The sequence below is a fragment of the Harmonia axyridis genome, chromosome 1, assembly GCF_914767665.1.
Source record: "Harmonia axyridis chromosome 1, icHarAxyr1.1, whole genome shotgun sequence".
Lineage (NCBI taxonomy): Eukaryota > Metazoa > Arthropoda > Insecta > Coleoptera > Coccinellidae > Harmonia > Harmonia axyridis.
Genome location: NC_059501.1, coordinates 32,885,888 through 32,913,745, shown reverse-complemented (window position 1 = coordinate 32,913,745; position 27,858 = coordinate 32,885,888). Strand labels below are relative to the sequence as shown.

General features: G+C 34.7%; 1 protein-coding gene across 2 annotated transcripts in view; it reads left to right on the top strand.

Moving 5' to 3' along the window:
* The first annotated feature begins 1,106 nt into the window (after window positions 1-1,106).
* The window catches only part of LOC123685387 (ITG-like peptide), an 85,915-nt gene continuing 59,163 nt past the window's right edge, over window positions 1,107-27,858 (top strand). For both annotated transcript variants that reach the window (XM_045625052.1, XM_045625046.1), the window contains exon 1: window positions 1,107-1,254. The gene's annotated coding sequence lies outside the window, so the exon portion shown is untranslated. The remainder of the gene's footprint in view (window positions 1,255-27,858) is intronic.

The following is a 27,858-nucleotide window of genomic DNA, read 5'->3' as shown; positions in this document are numbered from 1 at the left end:
GGTCGTCTTACCCTTCTTCGGTCATCATGTGCAGCCAAGGAGAATCGAGATTCATCATAAAACACGACCTGATGCCATTCCAATGTTGACGTTCTCAGCACCACCTTAATCGTTGCCGGCGATGCTCAACCGTCAGAGGTAACAAAAGATAATGTTGCAGTTCAAAAGGCCTTATCCAGCGGTAAACAGTAATTAAAGAAATAATTTTTGACAGATGTCAGTGGGTCCTATACCCATTGAAAAGTTAACGTGAATGACTTGATGAATTGTTTCTGGTTGATTTCAAGATATTTCAAATAGGGTGCTTTTCTGATATCACATTGAATTTAAGATATGCTAAATCCAGAATTCACATATAACGGCCGGTTTCTGAAAGGCTAATCAACTTAAAATTCAACTTAACAGCTGTCAATTCTATGGTCAAGCGTCATTTGGATTACTGAAAGTAAGGTTAACTCTTTTTATTTGAACATTCTGCCAGTTAACACAGTGGTCAAATATTACACGTATTGTACGTCAATCGTTATTTTGGGTTTCTGTTTAATTTTTCTTTTCCAGTTGAAAGCTCCAGATAACATAGATTAGTTAATTTTACACCGTACAACATTTCAGAAACCCAAATGAATTTGACATCGCTGTTAATTTAAATATTGTATTAGTTAAACAAATATTTGAGCAGTCTTTCAGGGACCGGGGGGCATCTATAGTGGCGCCAAAAATAAACTGCAGTAAAACAGATATCATCAGAAAAATAAGATCATAAAACATCAATAGCCAAAATAAATGAAAATTCGTTATATTTTCTCTGAATGACCATTCGGCGAGGACCATTGTCTGCTCTAAATTTTCTGAAAAAAGCATAGAATTTCACAGCCGTGCACATCCTGCTAGATTTATGTTAAAAACATAAGATACATCCCTAAAATAGTAACAAAAATATTAGATCAACTTAGCACTACGATTATTTACGGGATGTCCTGGCGACTTTCTCAATGCCTCATACTTGAACGAAGTTGCCGAGGTTTATGAACGCCCACGCAATTCGCGTTATCCTTGCCGCGATCCTTGCCGGAAAGACCCGAAGTTTGATGCATAAAACTGAACGCTTCGTATGGATCCGTATAACTGCACTGTTGTGCGTTATTCCTAAGCCAGCGTCCGTGAAAATACAACTAGCTAGAAATAGTGAGTGTCCCAGAAAAAAAATAAGTGTTTTAGTGACAGTTCTTTTGTTTCACTCTTATTGATTGTTGGGTGAGTTAATGTGAATATTTATCCATTGAAAATGGATTTTAGTTCAATTTTTTAGTGCTTTTTAATATTTTTTAATTGTTAATTATATTTTTGACAAAATATTTCTGAATAGTAAATTCAGACTAAATGTGAAGACTAAACCAATTTTTATATAAATTTTCAGTCAGTATAAGCTTTTTTTATTCATTGCCGAAATCAGATTTATCTGTCACATTTTTTCGAAATCTATTGGAACATTACATTTTATTGAAATAATTCATAATATATTCAGTAAATATTCTTGAATTGTCAAAAAAAAACTTCTTCAATTTTTTTGTATTATTCACAAAAGAAAAACTTCCTTCTACGACATGAAGATACTTCCACAATTTTTTAAATTTTTGAAGGTTTATTGCACTTTGAACAACTTGCTAACTACAAAAGAATATACTAAGAGTAAACAACTCAATGAAGCAATAATTATTTTAACAAAATGATACAAATTCCGCAGAACGTTTTATGTTTTTGTACTCTTATGTTGAAGATTCAGAAATGAAAAATTACACCACACCATACGTGTCCTGCTAGATTTGCGATAAAGACTTAATACTGCCCTGAAATATTAATATGTAAAAATATCGCATCGATTATACCGAGATAACAATGATTGTATCTACCCTGGTAGATCACTATAGTCGCCAATATCCTACGAATCAGTGTTCAAGACAATATAACTAAACTAAAACTGCTTGTGAAAAGACTTTATTGGAAAAGTATTTCCTTAAGTAGCTACCATTGTGCTAATTACGATTTGAAATTCGTGATGTTAAATAGTTTTATAAATAGTTTATTCATTATGTGCAACGAGATTAGTTAGACGTATCTCTGAGTGCTCCCCGTTTTTGGTGATTTTACGTTTGAATTTCATCTTCAATTTGGAGTGAGAGTCAACTCCCGATTAAAATTAGATACGGACTATTCATTGAGTGAGATTATTTCACTGAATTTTCCAAAATATCTCTTGTTTATTTTAAATTATTTTGGAGTTTAGTCGATAACAACGATTGATAATACCATATTTTGCCTGCACATCTGTCACTGGCCGGCGAAAGAATTAATAAGGCGTTCCATACACCGCAAATAGTTGCAGGAGGAAGAATGTCCGTAAGCGAACAATTACAAAAGTTTCTGAAAAAGGAATTCAAGGACCAGACTACCGCTTTGAGAGGTGAAATTGTAGGGGTGAAGGAAGAAATTAAGAGTTTGAGAGAAGAAGTCAATGGAATCAGTGCATCAATTGAGCAGAGAATTGCGACATTTGAAGGAAGGATAGACTCAATAGAGAGTGAGATTTTGAATATTAAGCGAAATGCTTTGAAGAACAATGTCATAATTACCGGGTTGAAGTTGGATGATTCGGATCTGCTGGGCTCGGTTCTCGGTCAGCTGAATTCTATTCTTGGTATTAATCTGACACATATAGAGATCAACAATATATACAGGCTGAGTAAGAATAAGTCGATAGTAAAGATAGAATTTATATCTTTTCTGGCCAAATCGAAACTAATTGAAAACCGCCGAAATCTTAAAGGTAGCAGTGTGTATATTAACGAAGATCTCTGTGAAGAGGACCGTGCTGATTTCAGGTTGCTCAGGCAACAAAGAGATCTGGCCAGGGCAAAGAACTACAGAGCTCATATTCAAGCAAGGTGTTTGATAGTTAATGGAACAAAGTTCACCATCGAACAATTGAAAGGACCGGCCGCAAATATACAGTCTCCCCCTTTTGAAGAGGACTCCAGCGCGGAATCCACAAATCTACACACAATAAATTCTGAATTAGTGTCCAACGCATCAAATAGTCCTGCTCCTGTGGCGGTATATAACCAGTTGTTGAGTGAGCAAGAAAATCTTCCGGTATACGAGGATCCAGGGATCAACAAAGAAAGTTTGTCCACAGATCGAATCTTAGACAGGCAAAGTGAGCTAGCAGAGTTGGGACGAACGAGATCACAATCCGCTGGAAGCACAAAGAAGACCGATGGCACTAAACTGAAGAGAGGTGGTTGAAGACGCTGGTGAGGCATCATACCATTATTCTTGTTTGTTTTCTTCCTGTATTAGAATTTGTTTTATTTTTTCTTATTCTGGGGTCTAACTATTTCATGGTTATTGGTTCTATGATTTTGTATATAGTTATAAGTGTGTGTGGATAGCTTTATAGTTCATACTTCGCTTGCCTTTCAACTTGCATAATGGATACTTATATAAGAGATTATGAAGGAAATGTATATAAGACCTTGTGTCTGGATAATTTGGGCTTGCTTGATGATTATAAACTGACAGGTCGATTGAAAATTATACACGGTAATATAAGAAGCATAGAAAAAAATCTGGATGAGTTTAAAATTCTTCTTAAAATGACTTCAGAAAGCTTTGATGTTATTGTGCTCACGGAAACTTTCCAAATCGAGGACCCAGATATTTATCTGATTCCGGGATATCGAAGTATATATAGCCATGGAAACTATAACAGAAACGATGGTGTTTTGATGTTTATAAGAGATGATATTGAATACACTCACAGTATTGTTCAGATCGATGAAACAAGTTGTGTGGAAGTTGAAATAAAATTGTACACTAAAACAATTAAAATCACTGGTATATATCGTTCGCCAAAAACAAATCTCACCAAGTTTACTGATCGATTGTCAGAATATCTGGAAGGTGTAAAAATAAAAAATTATCATATTATAACAGGTGATATGAATGTAGACATTCTAGGAACCAGCGATTGTGAAGAAGAGTATAAAAACATAATGAGTTACTATGGATATGAATCATTTATAAACACGGTGACAAGACCCGCAAGCAAAACTTGTCTTGACCATTTTTTCATGAAGGAAATAGGTGTTCGAGGCGATCATCATGCATTTGCAGTTCACTCTGGGATGACAGATCACTTTCCTGTTCTTATATGTCCTGATATCCAAACAGTTCAGAGGAAAAATCCTATAAATTGTAAAAGCTTCGTAGATTATAAAAATCTGAAAAATGATTTAAGTGAAATTAACTGGGACGAAATTGCCAAAAGCACAAATGTTGATGAATTTGCTGGATCTCTTAATGAAATTATTACTAAACTTTTGGATCATCATACAAATCGGGTTAGTTTCAGCTCTAGAAAATTCGCAAAAAAGGATTGGGTGACACCAAGTCTTCTGAAGGCTATAAATAAAAAGAACAAAATGTATAAGGATATGTTGAAAGAACCTAATAATACCCTCTTGAAGCAAAGTTATATACAGTTTAGAAATTCGGTAAATTCACTTATATCAAGGGCAAAAAAAGATCATTCTAGAAATTTCATTGAGAAAAATAAATCTCAATCGAGGAATCTTTGGAGGCACGTAACAAACATATGTTCACAACAGAAATTGGAAATGGGGATAGAAGGCATTAAAGGTCGCAATGGTGAACTCATTACTGACAAGGAAGAAATTGCTGATGCATTTAACGAATACTTCAGTGGTGTAGGAAGAGAATATGCAGAACGTATAGAAGAAAATGAGCAATTCAAGGATAATGATAAATATGTGCAGGAAACATTTTTCCTTTTTCCAACAACACCAATAGAAGTTGTGTACATGATAGATGGACTGAAGAGTAATAAAGCTGCCGGTTATGATGGAATAAGATGTGAAATTTTGAAAAAAATTAAAGAGGAAATTTCAGTTCCTATTGCTACTCTCGCAAACCTTTGTTTCGAGAGTGGGGATTTTCCAAACCTATATAAAATAGGGGTGGTGAAACCGATATTCAAGTCGGGAAGAAGAGACTGTATGGTAGACTATAGACCAATAACTTTAATATCTAATATTGGAAAAATTATAGAAAAAATCATTAAAAATAGAATAAATAACTTCCTGAAAAAATTCAACATAGTCTCATCTGAACAGTTTGGTTTTGTGGAGGGTAAATCAGCAGAAGACGCAATAGGAGAATTAATATCGAATCTATACAGGTGCTTGGATTTAAATAAATCAACCTTGTGTGTGTTCATAGACCTTGCCAAGGCATTTGACACTGTATCCCACGATAAAATGCTGTCAAAATTACATCACTATGGTTTCAGAGGCAAGGGATATGACTTAATGGAAAACTACTTGACAGGTAGAAGGCAGTTGGTAGAGATTAAAAACAGTCGAAGTGAAATGAAGGAATTGGAGTATGGGGTACCACAGGGTACGGTGCTGGGCCCTGTCCTCTTCGTCATATATGTGAATAGTCTTCTATCTATGGCGAAAAAGGGGAAGATCATCAGTTTCGCAGATGATACTGTATTAACATATGAGCACGATACATGGGGGGAAGTTAAGATAGAAGCGGAGAATGATTTCGCAAGAATTAAGCGTTGGTTTAGAGCTAACAAACTCACAGTGAATTTGGCAAAAACGAAATTCATACCATTTGCCAGTTACACACCAGGTCTTCCGAATTTTGAGTGTCTTGAGGTGGGAGATGGTGACATAATCCCAAGAACAGACAACATAAAATATCTGGGTGTAATAATAGATCAACATCTGAAATGGGATTTGCACATTGACTGTGTTGTTAAAAAGATTAGGGGCATGATATATAAATTTCGACATTTGAGAGGATATTTGGACACGAAATACTTGAATACCATATATTACTCACTTGTCCAATCCCAACTCTTATATGGTATTTTGGGTTGGGGTGCAGCATACGATAATGTAATGAAGAAACTTGAAATGGTCCAAAAATGTATTCTCAAGATAATTTATAGAAAGCCACTCAGATTCGGAAGTGAGGAATTGTTTACTGTTTCACAAGCATTGGATTTGCGTCAACTCTATGTCCTACAAATCCTGAAGAATCTACATAAAAAAAAGATTAAAATTCATCAACAGCAGAGTAAGTATGGAACAAGAAATTATGAGAAACATCATAGGCCTAGAGCACTCAAAAGAATCGGACAAAGAAATTATTCATATCTTGCGCCCAGAATTTATGATGTATTGCCAGCAAACCTTAAGAAAAACTGCCACCACAAGAAATTTATAAAACAAACAAAAATTTGGATTTACGAAAAAAAAAGATTGTTCTGCAGGGATTTAGTTAATCAAGCGTGATATCCCTGGAAATGCATGGAAATTTTCATTTGGCTGGTCATTGATGATCATGACTTTGTTTGATAATATATGAGATGGCGCAGCTGAGCCCCAATCGAGCAAAGGCCTTTGGATCGGACAGGAATTCCATACAATTAAATTGAGATATTTAAATATATATTTTTTTTTTCTTTTATTGAAAAGTTGCAAGAAATATTTTTTGGTTTAATGTTGTATCACGCACAGATAGATTATCTATCTCTGTGATTAAGTTTATTTGTAACAGAGCGTTCTCAAATAAACATTATTATTATTATTATTATTATTATTATTATAGAAAAGCTTTCTGACCCCCCTTAAAATGAATAGGTTTTCAGATTTCTAAGCCAGAAGATGTATGGTAGTGAGAGGGTTTTCATATTATTCATTTCAAAAAACTGAAACTATAAATATTCCAAGAGGATTAAAATACTCTCTCCATGAGCGATTTAAAAGTTTCATTATTGAGAATATGAAGGCGCAATGCCACGAATGGGTGAAATTAAAGATAAAATAATTTTCGTCCTAAATAAATAACTCAATGAGAAATCAGAGTGAAATCAATTTAAACAAAATAACATAAAATGATACAAAACCGTGTTAATTCCATGAACTATTCAACAGAGATTTTCTTGGGCATTTGCCCAGGACCTTCTAAAATCTGCCAAATCAACAAACGAAAATTGATTTTATAACCGAAAACATTTATATTTTGAGGAAAAAATCATTCGATGATGACTTATTTATCAGCTTATTCTACTCTCACCCAAAAATTTTACTACACGATGTTTAGATTAATACAAATATGTAAAATTCAATTGAATGGTATACATATTACACTATTTTCGAAGAAAAATCAATTGCGTCCTAATGTTATTTTGTATCTTATAAAAAAATGACTAATGTTATGTTGTCTTTTATAAAAAGTGACTCGTGCCGTATAAGGACTTAGCGAAAGAAGCTAACCAATTACTTGAATGAGAAAAAACGTAAGAAACTGATTCAAAATAAAATTATTTTGAATTAGACGTTGTTCATGATTCCATCAACTACTCGTATTTCTTGTTTGACGAAAGAATCATTTGAATGAATACAGAATTTCAGTTTAAGAAAACAAGAAAATCTTTGTCAAAAAATATTATTGAGCACATTCTCCATGGAAAATTTAAGAAGTATTAGACCGATTTCCTATCTCAGAATTAATGTGATCTCTCATGCAACATTCATTCATTATTTATTGTTATCTTTTGGTTCCCTGATTAGAGTGCTATAGCATTTTGTCACGATGTCTGTAATTTTAGAATTTTTAGTCGGGAATGTTCTCAAACGATAACCCTAAAAAACTCGTACATTTTCAGAATGGATTTAGATATCGATTACCGCGGTTTATAAATATGCAACATTTAACTTGAATGTTCGTAAATATAGTCGTCCAAAATTTTTTTTGTGATAATTTAAAAACTAGGAATTCGAGGATATTGTCCAGTGACGATATAGATCCGATAAAATTTAAATTTTGGGTGTAGATGTGAAATAATGATTCAAAGCTTAATTTGAACTTGTTAAACTTTTTTTTGAATATTTCATATCCCGATTGTGAATGAAAAGATATAGGTTGTCCTGAAAGTAAACCGCCATACGTTCACCATTAATTCAGAATAAAAAGTAACTCTATTTTTGTGAAAAAAACTATAGGGCAAGAAGGCTTCGTTTTAGATTTATAGGATGTTAAATTTCATTTGAAAAACCAAAAAGAAACATCAAAAAATTCCTAATAAGTTGCAATACAGCAGTCATGTTCACAAAAATTGCTCGAAATTTGATTCAATGCTTCTGATACACGCTTCTGAAAGTCTAATCATCGAGTTGAATTGTTTTAAATGTCTCTTTCTCTGTCATTTATGCTTCTGAGCGTCTAATAATCGTTTTAACTACGTTGAATTGTTTTAAATTTTGCCTGTTTCTCTATCATTTATTTCATCACGTTAACTCAATTGTTCCGTGTACCCCCAAATATAAAAATCTAGAGACGAAAGACCTGTGAGCAAGGTGAACATGGAATAGATCCGCCTCGTCCATCCTCCTGGAAAATTCGCATTGAGGCAGTTTCGAACGTTTAGTCCATATCGAGGTCCATAGTGTGCATTTAAGATGATAATCAATTATATTTGAGCCATTTATATCAATTTCTAATATAATTTTATCTGTGATTGGGTTTTTCAACATGTAGTACCGTTTTCTATTGATTTTTGAATTGTACCTGACACCCAGTAAACGAAGCCATTTTGACCAATATTTTATAAGGGAAACTAGGGTTATTTTTGAATTTCCTATCCTTGCTTAACGTATGGCAGTGCCGTATCTAGGGCGTGGCAAAGGTGGCACTTGCCACGGGCACAAGGTCTGCAGGGGCGCCCAAAAATATCAAAACAAAAAATATTGACTTTAATTTGAGGTAAGAAATAATATAAATATGGCTATGTTCAAGCGTGCCATAATCTAATCATAAATATTACGGTCGCGCGTCGGCATGTTTGCTTACCTCTATTTCAGGAGTTTTTTTCGCTTCATTAAGCTTATCGATATTTCTTCGACAAACGGTACCATCTATTTTTGTGTGAAGTGCGTCTTCTTCTTCTTTGATAAAATTTTATAACGATCTTTTTTTTTGGATCTTCAGGAGTTACATCTTATCATTATATCTTATGTGTATTTCAATGGTTTCAATAAAAATAAATAAATATGTACAGGGTGTTTTTAAATCGTTTCGAAAAAAATAAGGGAGGTAATTCCTTGTCAGAAAAATTGGGCGGATCCTCCATATAAACCTTGTTTCGAGCCCCTTCCCCATTATTTACATTCCTCCAAAGATGACGCCCGAAAAGTAGTTCTCGATTTTTTTATTCATATAATGAGCGGGCGAGAAAGCATTCAAAACTGTGTTCTTCTATGATTCCAAGGGATAGTAAAAGCCACCTCACCAACTTGTTTGGCAATAACTCTTTCTTCATTCTTCTTTTACAATAAGAAAATTAATTTTGGTTAGACTGATCTATTCTCAACAAATAAGATCTCTTGTAATTTTCTGCTAAAATTCTCGGTTGTTGAGAAAAAAAATCAACAGATAATACGAGTTGTGTGGGTTGGAATTATTTTCGACCTCAAATTTATCCAATAGGCGGATGTCAAAATGATATTTTCTTTTAGAACTGGTACAAATATAAAATAAATGTAACAAAAAACAACAATTATAAACTTTTCACAAATTAAAAACTACTTTTCGGGCGCCTTCTTTAAGCGGCTGTAACTAAGCAGGTGGAGACTCACAAAAAAGTTTATATGAAAGCTCCCCCTATTTTGTGACAAGGAATAGCCCGCTGAATTTTTTTCGTTAGGTACTATTCATATTCACCCTCTATAAAATTATGTATTATTTTAAAACTTCAACGAAAATATAATGGATGAAAAAAAATCTTGTAAAATGGGGGGCGCTGTCTAATTCATTGCCACAGGCGCAATAGTACCTAGATACGGCTCTGACGTATGGTTTAGTTTCTGGACACCCTGTATACATAGCTATACTGGGTGAATTTTTAAGCTGAATAAGTTAAAAATTTACTCATGTTACAACCTCTTCCTCTCTTGTGGTGAGGCAACTTTGGGATTTTAAAAGAAAACCCCTGTTTTTAATAACAGATGCGTATGTATTCTACGTCAAAATATGTGAGAACAATTTTTTTCGATTTCTAATCGAATTTGAATTTTCCGTCTGAATAACCTCAATGTATCCGTTCCATCAATCATTCACATGAGATTCGGAAACGTCAGTGGCGTACCCAACGAGGGGATTAGTTGGATATACCCCCCCAGGAGGAATATCCATTGTAAGTAACAACGCTCAATAATTTAATTGTCTAAAAATTTAATCAACGAATTCATCAACCAGCCCTTAAATCAAAGGGGTTGATCTGATCTTACTGTCGTCGGGTACGCCACTGGAAAACGTTAACATTTTTAATTAGTGAGAAGTATTTCGAATCGAAAGCGCCAAGAAATAATCAATGATTGTACAGTGCATCCCATTTTGGGCGAGACAGCCAGGTTTCTCGCTTGTTATTTGAAATAGAGCTTTGCGGTTTTCACGTTCCTGTCCTACTTTTTCGGGAAACTCAAGTTGGTCTAGTCAGATTTTGCATAACTGTTTCCGTTCAAGAGATACAGGGTGATTTTGGAAATTGATACTTTTCGGACCCCTCCCTTTATCTCCGAAGTTATTAGAAATAATGCTGAGGTAAAAACTACGTCTGAATCAGAATTCTGCGTAGAATCCAGTGGCGTACTCAACATTTTTTTTCGGGGTATGGTTTTGAAGATTAAACACAAACCTATATTTTTTTAAATGGAACACCATGTATATCATTACTTCTATGAATTCGTTATTTTTTTCCCTTCAAAATGATGTATGATACTATGTAGGTAGGATGTTCAAAAATGTTGAAAAAAACACTAAAACATCAAATAATGATGATTTTTTGTTAATGGGCCATGAATTTCCTATGTTTCAATAAGAGGATTATTACTTTGATTTTTAAAAGCAGTAGGTCATTGATGATACAAACATCCTTGTTGTTATTATGGCTACTCTGCATTTGGGAGCATTGTTTTATCAAGTAGGCATTAGAGGGAAAAAATCAATCTGATCTAGCTGTCATCGCTATGTATTATTGTTATTATTATTGATTCTTCTTTTATATGGGAAATCCATTGCCCATTAATAAAAAATCGTCATTATTTGATGTTTTAGTGTTTTTTTTTTACATTTTTGAACATCCTACCGACATAGTATCATACATCATTTTGAAGGGAAAAAAATAACAAATTCAACGAAATAATGATATACATGGTGTTCCATTTAAAAAAATATAGGTTTGTGTTGAATCTTCAAAACCATACCCCGAAAAAAATTTTTGAGTACGCCACTGGATTCTACGCAGAATTCTGATTCAGACGTAGTTTTTACCTCAGCATTATTTCTAATAACTTCGGAGATGAAGGAGGGGTCCGAAAAGTATCAATTTCCAAAATCACCCTGTATCTCTTGAACGGAAACAGTTATGCAAAATCTGATTAGACCAACTTGAGTTTCACGAAAAAGTAGGACAGGAACGTGAAAACCGCAAGGCTCTATCTTAAATAACAAGCGAGAAGCCTGGCTGTCTCACCCAAAATGGGATGCACTGTACATGTACTGAAAACAAACAGTTTCGCAGGAAACGTCAGAATTTTATGTGAATGACTGATGGAACGGACACGTTAAGTTCGTTCAGACAGAGAAGTAAATTTCGATTGCAGATACATCTGTGACGAATCTTGAAAAAAAATTTTCGTACAAATCTTTTGTATTTTTTACCCTAAAATACGAATATGTAATTAAGGGCAGTTATTCCCATTCCTATTCCCCAGTTCCTCTTAAAGGGTGAAGTAAATGGAAGATCTTGTAGCAAAAGTGGAATTCACCCTCAAAACCTTCAATCTTTCATTCGAAACATTTTTTTTGAAGATTTTTGATTGATTCAACTCGAGAAATTAACCCGGTATAAAAATGTTGAAGCTCATTAACTGAATATGCCCAAAGCCTCAATTAGAGTGAAAACGTCCCTGGATTAGTATCCGAAAATATTTCCCAAATGAGAACTATTTATTCAAAGGGATGCTAGATCGAAAGCTTTGTCCACTGTCCAAATTCAAACGACCACCAATTCAATAGAATATGGGCGACCCTCATATATTTTTCATTATTCTGAAAGGTTTGACCTCATACAAGTCAACAATTTCATATAATCTCATTGAGAGCTTCATTAATTTCCTACTCGTCAATACGAAAATTGTACTAAATATTTAATCTTTCGAAACTTGATCTATTGATTGATTTTCCGCAATTCACTAACTCGATTGAAAAGAAAATACGAATAGGAATTGTGTTATTGAGAACCGTCCATTCTCGCACAAAACAGAGTTAGAAGCTAATTTACTCCATCAAAACTTTACTTGACACCAACAAAATTATTAATAATAATAATAGAGTCTTTATTTTTGGCAATTTTCAGGGGCGAAGTCTAGCCAAGGCTACTCCACTCAACCCCCGACAAAATACAAATAAAGAAAAAACAAAACAAAAAAATCAATAAAAGGAAAAAAACATAAATGAACCCTATCAATATTCAACTGAAATATTTCCAAAAATGAACATAATTTACAAAAACTATAACTGGCTCAAAAACAATGTATTCTTCAATTCTCTTCTCAAAGAGTTCAAAGAAGAACCCCTACATGAAATCAGCATTTCATTATGCAACTTCACCGCATTAAAGGTGAAAGAGCGCTGAAACATGGCTGAACCAAATCGAGGCAGCATGAGCCTCTGCCCATGTCTTAAAGCAACACGGTGAACATCTCGTCTGTAGACCAACCTGGCTTTCAAATAAGGAGGAATACCCGTTCTCAAAATTCGATGTACTAAAATACTCATATGAAGCCGAAAAATATTTTCGACCCTGAGCCACGTTAACCCATTTATTCCATTACTGATCCCCCTATCGTACTTTCTCAAACCTAAAACGTAGCGGCAGCACGAATTCTGCACTTTTTGTAACCTATATCTCTCGACAGAGTCTAGACAAGGATAAAAAACTGGCAATCCATAGCTCAGCTTGGACAGCACGAGTGTTTCGCAGAGATACTTACGTGAATGGAAATCTAAAAACTGTCTCTGGCGATACAAATAACGTAGTGCCAGAAAAGAATTTCTCAACAACATCGAGACATGCTCCTTGAATCTCAGTCGACAATCGAAAAAAATTCCTAAGTTCCTGCAGCAGGAGGAGGATGGAATCTTCTCCACACCTATCTTAACGTCAACCTCAGCATGAAACGTTCTTGGAAAGAAGGGTATATAGAAACATTTTTTCACGTTAATTCTCAGATTGTTCATCCTGCAATATTGCTCAATTCTGGAGAGATCTTCATTTAACCGTTCAACAGCCATAGAAATAGAGGAGGGGAGGAAAGAAAGGTGAACCTGAGTGTCATCACAATAAAAATAAATGTCAACAAACTTAACAACTTTATACATATCAGCTATATATATAAGGAATAACAGAGGGCCAAGAATGGAACCCTGAGGAACACCCGAAGTTATCAGACAGTACTCCGAAAATGCATCACGCAATTTAACGCACTGATATCTACCAAATAGATAAGACTTAAAAAATCTCAAAGAAGATTCATCAAATCCGAAATAACCCAATTTAGCACAGAGCAACTCATGGTCTAGGGTATCGAACGCCTTTGCGAAATCTAACAAGGTAAGAAATGAAGCATGCCCACTATCCAAAGAACGCAGGATGTCATCAGCTACATTTAAAAGAAGAGTGGTAGTGCTATAACCCCTTCTGAAACCTGACTGGTGAGCAGTAAGAATTCCACTCTCGGAAACATAGTCATAAATCTGAATGAAGAGTACTTTCTCGAGAATCTTCGACATGGCTGGTAATATACTTATAGGTCTAAAATCGGACAAATCTTTAGGATCAGGAATCTTGGGTAGAGGATTCACAATAGAGCACTTCCAGACGCTCGGATAATAACCAGACTCAATGCAAACATTAATTATATGCGTAATGTGTGGCAAAACAACATCGACCGACAATTGTAGCATTCTAGCAGATATACCATCAATGCCCAATGCGTTCGAACTAAGATTTGAAATAACAGACCTTACCTCCTCCATAGTTGCAAGTCTGAAAGAAAATTCCACATTCGGATCGAATTTACTCGAACAATAATGACTAGTTGTCTGCGGGCAAACATGAGGAGGGCTGAAAACAGAACGAAAATAATCATTAAACTGCTGAGGATCAACAAAGTTTTCGGGCACCGACATCTCTGAACCAACCTGCAATGATTTAAAAGATTTCCAAAAAAATTTTGAACCTTGAGAGCGGGCTTGGGACATAAAGCTGAATTTTTCCCTTCGCACAGCCGATGTAACAGCATTTCGCAGACGAGCATAATATCTGTAATCAGCTAAGTTTTTCGTAAGCTTATATCTTGATAGGGCCCTGTTCCTCAACTTCATCATGCTTTTCACGGTTGGCGTTAATCAATTTTGATAATTTGTGTTTCTTAATGCATCACAAATTCAATGTTCAAACATTGCCATTCACCTAAATTTCGATGGAAAAGTTAAGTTTGTTCTATAACTTTTCTTCAGAAGAATTTGACTCGGAATTTGAGATGCTTCAACTTACTTCCAAAGCTCAAAAGATCTTGATTTTCACGTTAGTCTTTTCCTCATTTCTGAGCGCTCGTTCTCCGAACTGAGCCCACTATCATTCCTGCACTACAACAGAATAATTGTTATAGGTATATGGAAAAGGGATATAGGATAGGTATGTTCGAATAAATATTTCGGAAAAACGGAAAAAATGGTATCCTCCTCCTCCTTCTCCTCCATTCCTATTTCTCTCCTCCAATTAGGGATGTTGCGTCATTTATTAAAATCAAATGAATTTAGGTTTTCCACATTAAAGGCCGTTTTTAAAATACTAAAATAGCATTTTCATTATCTTATTTCTCGAATTCAATTTAATAAAACTGATTTAAATTGTGCTGATTCTTATCGACTAGCACGTGACTGCGAACGCCAATCAGGGACAATTTGACGTCATAGCACTAAAACGCTTAGAACATAGACAAACTAATCTTATCTAGAACTATTTTATTTATGGTTTAGAACGTCAGATGATATAATCAAACTAAGATGTCTAAAAACATGGTGAATGCACTCGTCAAATTTTGAATGCAATGACATTCGACCAAATTGAAAATATTAGTTTCAGTTCGTGGCGGCGCCGCAATGTCATACTTGTCATTTCCATCTTTTTTCCGTTGTTTCTGATTGGATACATTAATTAAAACCCGATACTGACCAATCAAAAGCGACGTGTAACCGAGTATGATCGTGCAAAGTCGTGAAACAAAACACGAAACGTTTACTGGAATGAATTCAAATATTCGTAATAGAGAGAGTTTATTGGTATTTCAATTACAAGAATTACTTCCATAGATCATAACTATAATGAAAGATACATATAGGTACATAACGGCACAAAACTCGTAAATAATAAATAACAAGAATCTTAATTTGTTGATAGCGCTATCTACAGTTGACATAACGAAGCTTAACTAATATTCTTAAAATTGGCGAAACAAAAGCTAATCAGTTCATACACCTGGTTTTTAGACATCTTAAATCAAACTGACTGGACTGTCAATATCAGCAGATATCATTTAAGTTTGAAAGACCGTTTGCACGTGGTTTCAATAGATAAACTAGTTAGTTTGTCTATGGTGGTGACTATTATACAGTGACGTCACCATAATACCGTGATAGAATGGAGCGTTTCAGCGGGAACTTTGAAAACTTTTTTTATTTTCGTTATTTTTATTGGTACTTTCTATATTTTTTCATGAAAATATTTTTTTTCGTGTTTATATAGGGCTTCTCTACAAATTAAAAGCAATTTCAAAATATAGGCAACATCCCTATTCTATCGCACTAATTGCTTTTCTTACTTCTTCATCCCAGCTCTTTTTAGGACATTCTCTTCTCCTCTTCTCTACAGGTTGCCATTTCATTAGTTGTTTTGGCAAACTTTCGTCTGTCATTCTATTCACATATCCCTATCATCTTAACTGTTCAAAGAAATAATTCACAATTTGTGATTACAATCTGCAAACAGACCATTATTCTTTTTTTTATTATTATCAAAGGTAATCCACGAATCCATGGACTGTTAATGTCAAAAGCAGGTCACCCTATACTTTTTCAATTTACGCTCCACATTCTTCTACTGTTTTTTCAAATAGGAATTTATGGATTGTGATATATCAAATTCCCCTTCGATCATACGGTAACTTGAAACACCCTGTATATCTTATGATTTGTCTGTACAGTCTGCCCTTTTTACTAGTGAAAGAGATTCATCTGTAGTTTTCGCACTTTCGTTAGTCTCCTTTCTTATAGATTGAATGTATATGTGCTTCTTTCCATTCAATGGGCACTGGATTTCCATTGAGATAATGATTAACGACAGTTGTGATTATTCTGTAAAGTTTCTGGGTTCCATTCTTCAAAAGTTTCATATTTATTCCTTTGAGTTCACTTGCTTTCCAGATAGGTTCTGAAACACTACACTTCACAATACTCGAATTCAAATATTCAACAGCTCCAAAAACAAAACCTCTATCGAAATAAAATTGATGAATGGCTTCTGATATTTGGAACACAAAATTCGCCCATAATCATTCCCAGTTGAATTGAATCGAAATATTAACATTTGATGCGTCAAGCGCAAAATGAATTATGACCAAAAAGTCATATTCAATTCGAGGAAATTGCGTCTATCAATAAATGAATTTTCAGAGTTGAATTTTGGCAAACAGTAATTCAGCATAGAATTCCCAACTGCAATTCAATTTTCAATGCGAAAATTAAATACCTTTTATCAATAAACTTTGTACGTGAGGCAAATTTTCGAACTGAATTCAAATTCTGCCTATGCGTTGAAGGAATTGAGTGGTGCGAGGTCTGAATCAAGCATGCAAATCCCATTTCAGAGTAGTTATGAAATTTCTAATTCTCATTGAATAGAGGCGTAGAGATTTGATGAATAATTTATTGAAGCGTTATTCCATGAAATTATAAATGAATTGTTTTGTCACTCGGAGGGTAATAATAATTAAAGACCCCTTTCATTTTTTTCTTCGATGACATTTAATGTGTGTAAGTATTGTGCACAAAGCCTGAATATAATTTTACTGTACGAGGTTATTTTCTATTCTATCGATTTCTTCAGCTATCATTCCTTAGTTGTACAGGGTGGGCAAATTTCGATGTTTAAGCACTACAACTTTCAAACCAGGGGAGAACGACAAAATCTGATACCCCATTCTCGGTCTCTTTCTCTGAGAAACTAACAAGGGTAGTATTCATTTTTGTCCACCTTCTTTTGTTTTCGAGTTATAAGCGAAAATTGGAAAAATGGCGATATCGAAAAACATTTATATCTCTGTTAAAACTGATGATAGAGCTCTGAAATTAAAACATTATACAGGCACTTTTTTAAGTAGAATCCAGTGGCGTGCTCGTATTTTCAAAAGGGTTTTTAATTACGAAGCGATGACCCAAAGTTATGTTTTTTTAAATGGGAACAATAGATTTTTGTGTCATTTTTTCAAAGCTTAATTTTTCCCGATATCAAATATATATATATAACATCGTATGATTCGTTATAAACAATAGAAAATGGTCAAAAACCTTTGTTCACCTAAGAGTCTCAATATTTCTATGGTTTTAACTGTTGATGAACACAGAAAAATTGAGCTTTCTATAACAAGAGCAGTATCCTTCCGTCAATATGATTATTTCTATGCTTTTTACTAATTTCCACAGAATTCGAATCTAGATTTATTTTTCAAAAATAGTTTCGAAAATATAAATGAACTCGGAAAAAAATTCCTAGGTAGCTTGAACACAGTTTCAAATATTCATCTATTGAATTCAGTGCGAAATATCGAGAAGATGTGTCGACTGTGCAATTGTTGTCATTATTGGGTAAAATATTATTTCTTGTTTGTTCCCTTCGTAATTAAATCGTTGAGTTCAATCGTATATGCGTTGTTTCATATGCTATTTAATCATTCTGGAGACCTATGTAAATAATCTTCTGATACATCCATCTCATTAGAACTCTTTCGATTGAAACATACGATCTTGTGGATCTTTTCGTTGTTTCCATTTCAATTTTTAGATGAAAAATTTATAAAACATATAAATATTCGAATTTTGAAGAAATTAGTGAAAATACGAGCACGCCACTGGATTCTACGTAAAAAAGTGCCTGTATAATGTTTTAATTTCAGAGCTCTATCATCAGTATTAGCGGAGATATAAATGTTTTCGATATCGCCATTTTTCCAATTTTCGCTTATAACTCGAAAACAAAAGAAGGTGGACGAAAATGAATACTACCCTTGTTAGTTTCTCAGAAAAAGAGACCGAGAATGGGGTATCAGATTTTGTCTATCTCCTCTGGTTTAAAAGTTGTAGTGCTAAAACATCGAAATTTGCCCACCCTGTACAACCAACTTCTAGATAGTAAAAAATTGTTGATATTTCAGGATATAACGTACAAAAAGAACTCTTTTTCCTATTGTTTCTGGTTCCTATTATCTTTCTAGTCGTCGTCCTCGTGATCCTGCCGATTTTTGGGATATTTAGTCTCCTCCTAGGTATTTTCTCAACATCCTTGCTGTACAGGGTGGGCAAATTCCAATGTTTTAGCACTACAACTTTTGAAGCAGACGAGATAGATAAAATCTGATACCCCATTCTCATTCCCTTTTTCTGAGGAATCAACAAGAGTAGTATTCATTTTTGGCCACCTTCTTTTGTTTTCGAGATACATGCACAAATTGGAAGAATGGCGATACGCCTTCTATATTATATTGCATGTTCGTAGTTCCTTACTTTTGAGGTTTTCAATAGTCTATTCCCATTTGTTGCTTCTGTGGGGTTTTCTAATGTTTATTTACATGATGTTGTCTTGTTATTCTTGTTGTTATATTATGTGTGAATAAACGATGATGATGATGATGATGATGATGGTTGATATGATCATTGAGATATATCTTACTGAAAGCGTTCCTTCATTTTGATCTGAATTTCCTTATATTTTGGAATTCTCCCGACTTCATTTTGTTGTTTTTATTTCGCATTTCCACGTCAATGCTCATTCTGATGTTTATCGATTAATACTCGTAATTTATCAGGTCTCTTGTGAGGATCTGTTTTGACGGAGACATCCGCACGATCCTAGTATAGTTTATAGCGTTCATTTCACAGGATAGTTTTCGCTTAGTATTTGCAGTATGACATTTTTCAAAATTTACTATATTTTTGTTATCGTATAAGAAATAATCCTTATACAGCTAACAATTCTTGGTTATGTATCTTATAAGAGCTCAAGGATTCTCTGCGAAAAATTCTTCTCCTGATCACAATTTGCCTAGTAGCTATTAATATTCATTCTGAGAAATCCTTATAATCATGATTCAAATGTTGAGGTGAACTTTTAAAGCATGATCAAGCGTGAGAGCTCTAGGCAGAGCGGATAGATTTCAACGTTATGAGTGCTTCGAAGGCAATGCATCATAACTTCAATAACAATGCTGTGAATGAATATTTTAGATCAGTATAATGATCATGACAATAGTAATTGACAAGCTCATTCGATAGTTGATTTGATTAATACCTAATTTCGAAATAGCTCAAGGCTATCCCCCATCCGAAATGTTGAACTGATACGAGAAAATATCCAGAAAATTATATTTTGTACAATATTATACGTTCATGTTAGGGGTTGGGAAAAAAATCAAAGTGAAAATTTCGATTATGCACGTATGATGGTACTATGATGAAAAAACCAATAAATTTTCTTTTCAAATAATGAAATCCAATTCAATCAATCATCATACATTTATGATTGTTTTTAAACCTGGTGGTACTTGGCGGCCAGCTCCAGTTTGATTGAGCGCCAAACGGAAGTGATATTGGCATAGATGGTCTCGAAATCTCTTTGTATTATATAATTATAAATTCAATTGGAAATAGAAACGTGATACAAATGTGAAGGAATAAAAGCAGTAAAATTATATTTCTTATAAAAATTTTAAGTTAAAATAACCCGCTATATGAATAAAGAAGTTCAAAATGAACCATTCAAATAAGGAAAGAGCAAAAATACTAGCGAAGCTACATACAATAATACGTAATAAACCTTTTTATACCAGGGATACAAATACTTATTAATGAAATCCAAGCACTCTTTGGGCTTCAATCTTATGCCATAGTTTTGAAAATGCCTGTAGAATTTACCAAGGAACTTCTAAATAAAGTCACAGAAATACTTTCATTTCATGCAACCATGACTTTAGTTTTTGATAAACTGTCTTCGCTTCGACGATAAGTAATCTAGGGCTCATAGAAAATAAATAAATAAGCTTTCTGCTCTTCGAGATGTATTCGAGAGATCAACCAATAAAGTGTTAGCGCTATATGTATGTTCCTTCAGACAATATAACAATCGATGAAGAATTGGTTGCTTTCAAAGGCAGATACACTTTCAAAATATATATGTCTTCATTCGATAAATATGGGATCAAGAATATTATGACTCATGGTACTAGAACAGCATTCGCACTAGATACTGAAATTTATATAGGCAAAGGTTCAAGAACATTTAATATTCCAGTCGCGCAGTATCACTATGCTAGACTAACCAGTTCTATTCAGAGAACATACACATTGGATAATTGGTTTACTTGGGTGGAGACCAAATAAACATTTTTTCCAGAAAATACCCACCATTAAGGGTAATATGAAAACGAATCAAAGAAGAAAAGTCTCCTTCATTTTTATGATCAGAGACAGAAGAATAAATTCTGCTATGATTTGTGCTGACCCAACTTTCATATTGATTTCATTATTTTTGCTACAATTCAGAAAGAGGAGGATGAACCATTCAAGACCAATAAACCAGAAATTATTGAATTTCATAATTCTACGAAAGGAGGGGGAGACACTTTGGACTAACTGTGTCCCACCTACACCTACTGCTAGACATTTTGGGATGTAATTCAATGATTTTGTTGCTTGACTCTAACGAAGGTATAGATAAAAAATTATAAGCAGCAGGAGAGAATTTCTGAAGAAACCTGCTCAAGTTCTTGCCAGATTGCACCTGATGAGTCATTTGGAATCTCCAATTGCGTGAAACTATATGCTGGGTGCTCAAGATACCTGGTTCGGAAGAATATCCTTCAGCAACCCCAGGAAGGTTCACCTTCTCTTTGCCTTAGAGAAAAAACGTAAATTATTCTATTGAAGTACAGAGATTTCATTAGGAATAGCTCACTACCTCGGCTACTGTAATCTTATGACAATCGACAAGTAAAAACTACGCCCCAAAAACGCATTGAAATTCATTACAAAACTGTTAGAAATTTTGCAGTCTGTTCGCAAAACTGAAGCAAATTTGGGTCGTCGTGAAGCACCTTCTCAGCCGGCAATAAAGAAACTGGTGTTCGTCGCTCAACCAAAACTGAGCATATGGCTGTTGTCAGGCGCGGATCCAGGGGGGGGGGGAACTGGGGGAACGTTCCCCCCCCCAAATGGCCCGGGGACCTCTAAAATTTTGCCGGCACTCCTAGAATTTGACATACTAAGGCTCAAATAATTACAAGATCAGAAAAAATTTTACCTTCAATACATTTTGGGAAAACCCATATTAATGAACGGCAAAAAAATGACGTCCCAAAATGGCGGAAGCATTGTCAGTATTTTGAGAATCTGAAAGTTCCCCACCCAAAAGAGGGGCCTGGATCCGCGCTTGGCTGTTGTAGCCCATAGTGTTGACGAAAACTCAGTATCTTGGCTTTAAGGCTTTTTCAACAAGACATATCTACGTGCCACACAAGCAACGAAGTAATCCAAATTTGTCCAGAACAGTTGAGACTTTTTTTGCGAACCAACGAGGAAGATAAGGTCCATGACAATGCTCCACAATCGATTCAAGGTCTTACTGATGAAGTTCCTCAAATTGTCGAAGAATACAGCCGCAAATGTGCGAAATGATAGCGGAAATTATATGAAATAGAATTGGGACTGTAACCGTAGCCGTGGTAGTCATTTGGCTGTTATCGTTTTCCATTCGTGATGGCATACCTTCTTTTTCTCAATGAAATAAATTTCTCACAGAATATACTTCGTTCTTATATCAGAATGAATTAGGTATCCCATTGGAAAACCCTATATTTAAATAGATTTTGTTCCAGTTTTTTTTTGGTCAAAATGAACGAATTTTTTTATGATAACACAAGGTGTTAAATTTGTGGTAGGCCTTTACCCAACTGTACCAAATCTCAATAGTCAATTAGGTATAGCTTTCCACAGGGCTTAATGATGAATTATATCCAAAAGAATCGAGAAATATGTTCCACCTAGTGACAGGTATGTATATCATGTACCCAAAGGAAATAAATACGAACGTCAGTAGGAAGAGTAATAGATGATATTCAAAGCACATAAAATTGGGTTGGATCTGTTGCTTTCATACGTTTTAAATATAAAAGCTCTCCGTCACTTTTCATGAAGAAAACCCCCTTTCATGTCGACTAATCCTGAAATGAATCCATAACTTGTCCATTAATTCAGTAATAGGATTCCATCACGCAGGTATTTAATCATTTCATTCTATCTTTGGAAAATTAAATGGAAGAGTGAATAGATCCTTGTAGAACCTCATTTGAATAATTTTGAACATTCTTTGTCAAATGGTTAGAAGGAAGTATTTACAATTATAGGTGATTGTAACGTCGTAGTGGCCTTTGAAATATTTTTAATTTGGTCATCACGAAACAGAGCGTTCACAAAATGTTAATAAGAACTGATAGTGTTAAACTTATGATTGTCAATTTCGAAATGTTATCATAGAATGGTTTGTAGTAATAGCGAAAGGCAGTAAAATGTCATATGACATAACGATATTACAATATTTTTTGAAGATCCTTCATGAATCTTATGTTCGTCAGGTCGTTGTTTACCTACAAGTTAACTATACCGGAAACTAGAAACTCAAAATATCAATATCATGTTCATTTTATGGATAGAATCTGTTATATGGGTTATCCAATTATCGATAAAATACCCTACCAATAGAACTGAAATTTAAAAATTAGTTGCCACAGACTGTATGGAATGCTCATGCAATATGTCGTGAGAATCATAAATAAGGTGTGGTAAAAAGAAATCCATTATTTTTGCATGAAAAATAAAGACTTTAATTACCATAGTTAGAATAATCCGATTTAGGTGAAATATGCGCCGTTTCGTTCGATAACTTGTTGCCATTTTGAAGGTAATATCATTAGGCCTCTCTCATAGAAGCCCTCGTTTCTATTAGCAAAAAATTGGGACAGTCGGTTTTCACAGGCACTTGTTGAATTTTTGACCAGCAAAATTTTCCGCCATGGACAGGAACAGATGGTTATCACTTGGTGCCAGGTTCGGACTATGAGGTGGATACATAAGAACCTCCCAACCAATCTCCCGGAGCTTCTGTCGAGTCACTATCGATGTTTGTTGCCTGGCATTGGCCTGATGGAACACAATTCCTTTCCTATTAGCCAAAGCTGGCCGCTTCTGGGCGATTGCTTCTTTCAGACGTCGAATTGTTGCCATTACAGTTCCGAGTTAACAGTTGTGGTGTAGGAGAGCAGCTCATAGAAGATAATTCCTGGCCAATCCCGCCAAAAACACAGCAAAACCTAACTGTCCACCGTTTGCACCGTTACACCGCGTTTCGACCACGACAGTTTTGCTTGACGTTGTCGTAGCCTAATTGATCCACTTTTCATCACTAGTCACCAACTGATTTAAAAATGCGATTCTAAGATGGAAATTCGGACCAAGAGGTTTTTGTACGTTAACTCGTGGGTTACCCATACATCAAGCATCTTCTTGAAATCAGCTTTATGCAAATTCTTCAAACGGTTTTTGTGCAATCTTTAGGTGTTGGGCAAGCAAAACAGTACTCACATGACGATCGGACTCGTCCAAGATTTTATCAACATTTTCGACAATTGGCCTTTCAGTGCGTCTCAAGTCCATTCAGAACCAAACAATCGATCTTTCTAAGGACAACCACCCTGAAGACGGCAGGCGAATGCTTGTCGAAACGTCGGAAACATCCAACCGCACAGATGATGGAAATAGCCCAATAAACTATCTTACAAATATTCCATTGTCAATATCTAGACAACAATTATCTACAGGATGTACCCAAATTGGAGGTACAAATGAAAATGACAGATTTGTCGGATCATTTGAAAATGAGTTCTTCTCTCATAGCACCTTCCCTTCTCAAGATATTCAACTTGAATTAGCATAGATAGTTTTCATCATGTGATATGCTGATTTTGAATGCAAATCTACAGGGTGATTTTTTTCTGGAAGGTTGCCCGCTTCTTTCCTCCACTATTTTTTGATGAACTACTAGTAGTTTTAAATTTTAAAGAAACTCTAGTTCATTACTACAATTTGTTGTTTGTTGTTTGTTGTAGTTTTATCGTATCTGCTATCGATTTCGAGAAAAATTTCAAACAGCTCTTTATAGTAATCCAAAATTCCAAATTATTAGAAAGATCTAGCTAGGTAGCTGTGATAAATAAATAAATTATAAGTTTTGGTACTTATCTACTAACCCTGTAGGCCCTGTAGCTTATATTAATAAAGATTCGATACACTGGTTGAGCATCACAAAAAAGTAGGACTACAAGAAACATCTTGTATCTCGAAGACAAAGCGTTTGCTGGATCATATAAATTGGACATTTTATTCTTGAAATTATCGAAGGAATCTCATTTTCCTTCGTAACTCCAATTCAGGAACACCTAGTATAAGATAAAAGCAATCGAATTGATAATGAAAAATTATTTCCAGTAATTTGTTTCAAACTTCATTATCAAACCCCTTTTTCCCACATTACAAATTTGAGTAAATTTTTTTTCGATTTCCAAAATTTTTTTTCGGCCAAACCTGATAATTGATGAGATTATTCAATGATGCTAGACGTATATACTTGTATACGAAATTGATTCAAATCTCAATAAATAACTTTTATTATAATATCTGATGAATAGTTCCTTAGACAAAGGTCAGCATGATGCAGGTTATTTAGTTTTCTCAAATCCATATCCACCTTTCAATCATATTCGTCTAGTCTCAGTCTATTTCCGTGAAATTCCAAATGTAGCTGCTTATTTTGGAGTATATCGATTTACCCGTGCTATTTTTACTGAAGCACGATCGAATACGTCGCTGTAACGTAATTATCTGCATACTATAGGAATTCTACTACATGAAATGGAATATGATATGCAATTATCAACCTACCTCGAAGTAGAATGTAAATAAATATATTGTTGATCGCAAATATTGTTTGTTGTTTATTGCTGCAACATAATTTCAATCAGGGTGTTCGGAGTTCGCCAATGGATGAAGAAATTCAGTAATAATCGATTTAACGTTTTATTTCTAGAAGAATTCCAAATAAGGTAAATGAATTCAATAAAAATCAACATACCTAAAATAATGACCAGAATCCAACCTCAATAAAAAATTGATAATTGGTGATTCCCATTGGTTCGCTCTCAAGGAATATATCCTAGTTCCAGCAGGAGATCTTATAAAAAAAAACTTAAACAGCCTCCAGGTATCTGATAGTATAGGCCCTAGTGGTAGGCTACACAACTGATTGTATGGACTACAATTTTTTGAATTAATACACAGAGATCAACTTCTGAAATATTACTAGGACTTTGCCGGTTAAATAGGTGATTTTCAGCATCCTGATGAGCCGAAATCACTGCACAAGCATTATTAGGAAATGAATAGGCATTATTTGTTGATACATTCCCAAATATTTTTCTAGGAATCGGCTGATGATGTGAATTCAGAATGTGGATAGATTTCGGCGTAAGATTGTCAGGAAATATGTGCATTTTATGATTTCGGTGTTGAAATAACACCTCCATAAGCTACTATTTCAGCTCTTTCAGCACTTGCTTTTGCACATTTATCAGTGACTTTTGGAATGTGCCTACCTTCATAATGAGTGTTATCTTCCAAAATTAGTTTCAACCCATTTTCAGGAGATGTTTTCAACCTGTCTTTTATGACAACTTCATTGCTGCTGCTGGATCTTAAATTGTAATTTATTTCTTCCATTATTTAGCCCCACGTTGGGCGCCAAGTTGTAACGTTATTTCAATCAGGATTGTCGGAGTTTGCCAAATGGATAAGAGATCCAATAATAATTCGCTTTAACGATTAATTTCTGAAAAAATGACAAATAAGGTAAATAAATTCCTGAATTCAAATTTAGAAATTTATAAATAATATAAATAATAACAGTTGTGCCGTAGAGGAGCAGCTCATATATATAATTTCCTGCCAATCCCACTTGAAACACAGCAAAACTTTTCCTGGCCGTTTCGACCACGACCGTTTTCGCTAGGCGCTGTCGTAATTCATCCACTCTACATCATCAGTCACCAACCGTTTCATACACAAATAGAAATTCGATCCATGAGGTTTTTTGCGTTAACTCGTGTGGTACCCATACATCGAGCTTCTTCTTGATTCCAGCCTTATACAAATGGTTCCAATCGGTTTTTGTGCAATCTTTAAGAACGGAACGAAATATATCATGGGATAATAAAAACTATTTACATTTTCAGCCACCTGCCTTGCATTTTCGCCTTTATCGAAAGAAAATAGTTAGTACAATATAGCGTATTTTCTCTTTGATCACACAACTGCTAAGAAAATCTCAAAAGCCAATGTTAATTCATAGCGACTAACAAACTGAAAAAATTTTAGAGTATTGTAGTTACGCACCTAAATTCTCTGCATCAAACCCGAGGTCAAACCCCAACTCCCTACCACTAAGTCAAGCAGCCATCAAGTTATAATACGGTGATTTCATCGAAAAAAAGCTCAGGATGGTAGATGGTAGAAGGTTGATTTTTCCAAAGGATAAAGAGTGTCTACCATATGCCTTGTTTACTTGATTCCAACGATACATCATTGTGTGTATTCATCCGAAACTGAGGTTTCTCAGCCTGAATGGAGAAAATACTGCTGAAATGTATGAACAGGTTATTCAAAGACCGTCATGTTTGGGTTTCCTGTGTATCCAAAACGACAACTTCCGATTAAAGTGACCTTTTCAAACATCCTTTCCCATCTAATTGGATGGGCGTGGTTCAATAAAGCGATAATTCAGCTCAAAAAAAGACAGAAAACGGAATACACAGAGACACGCAATCAGATAATCTCAGGTAATTATTGGAGTGGAATATGAAATGCTGGAATACATCATCGTTACCAATTCCTTTCTGTGTTATATCGTATTATCCAGTCACGTACATGAAAATAAACGCAGGTGAAGCTTCTCGGTTGGAATTATCATCTAATGAGACTGTATTTTGCACCTCAAACGAATATATACGTTCTGCGCTTGTTCATGAAATGTTTGTTTTGAATGAGTGGAAACCTGAAGTGCTTTTCTATATAATTACTAAGGTTAGCTCTTAGTGAGATGCAGTCATTCCAATTTATGGCTTTAGCTCTCCGTACTATTTCAGAATTATAGCTGTTTGTGTGGAGATAACCGAGAATAATCTGATCACATCGTTTAGAATGCCGAACACGTCTTAAATTCAATTTAAGTTAGAACTCGTGCATATTTCATCGTTTGATGGCTCC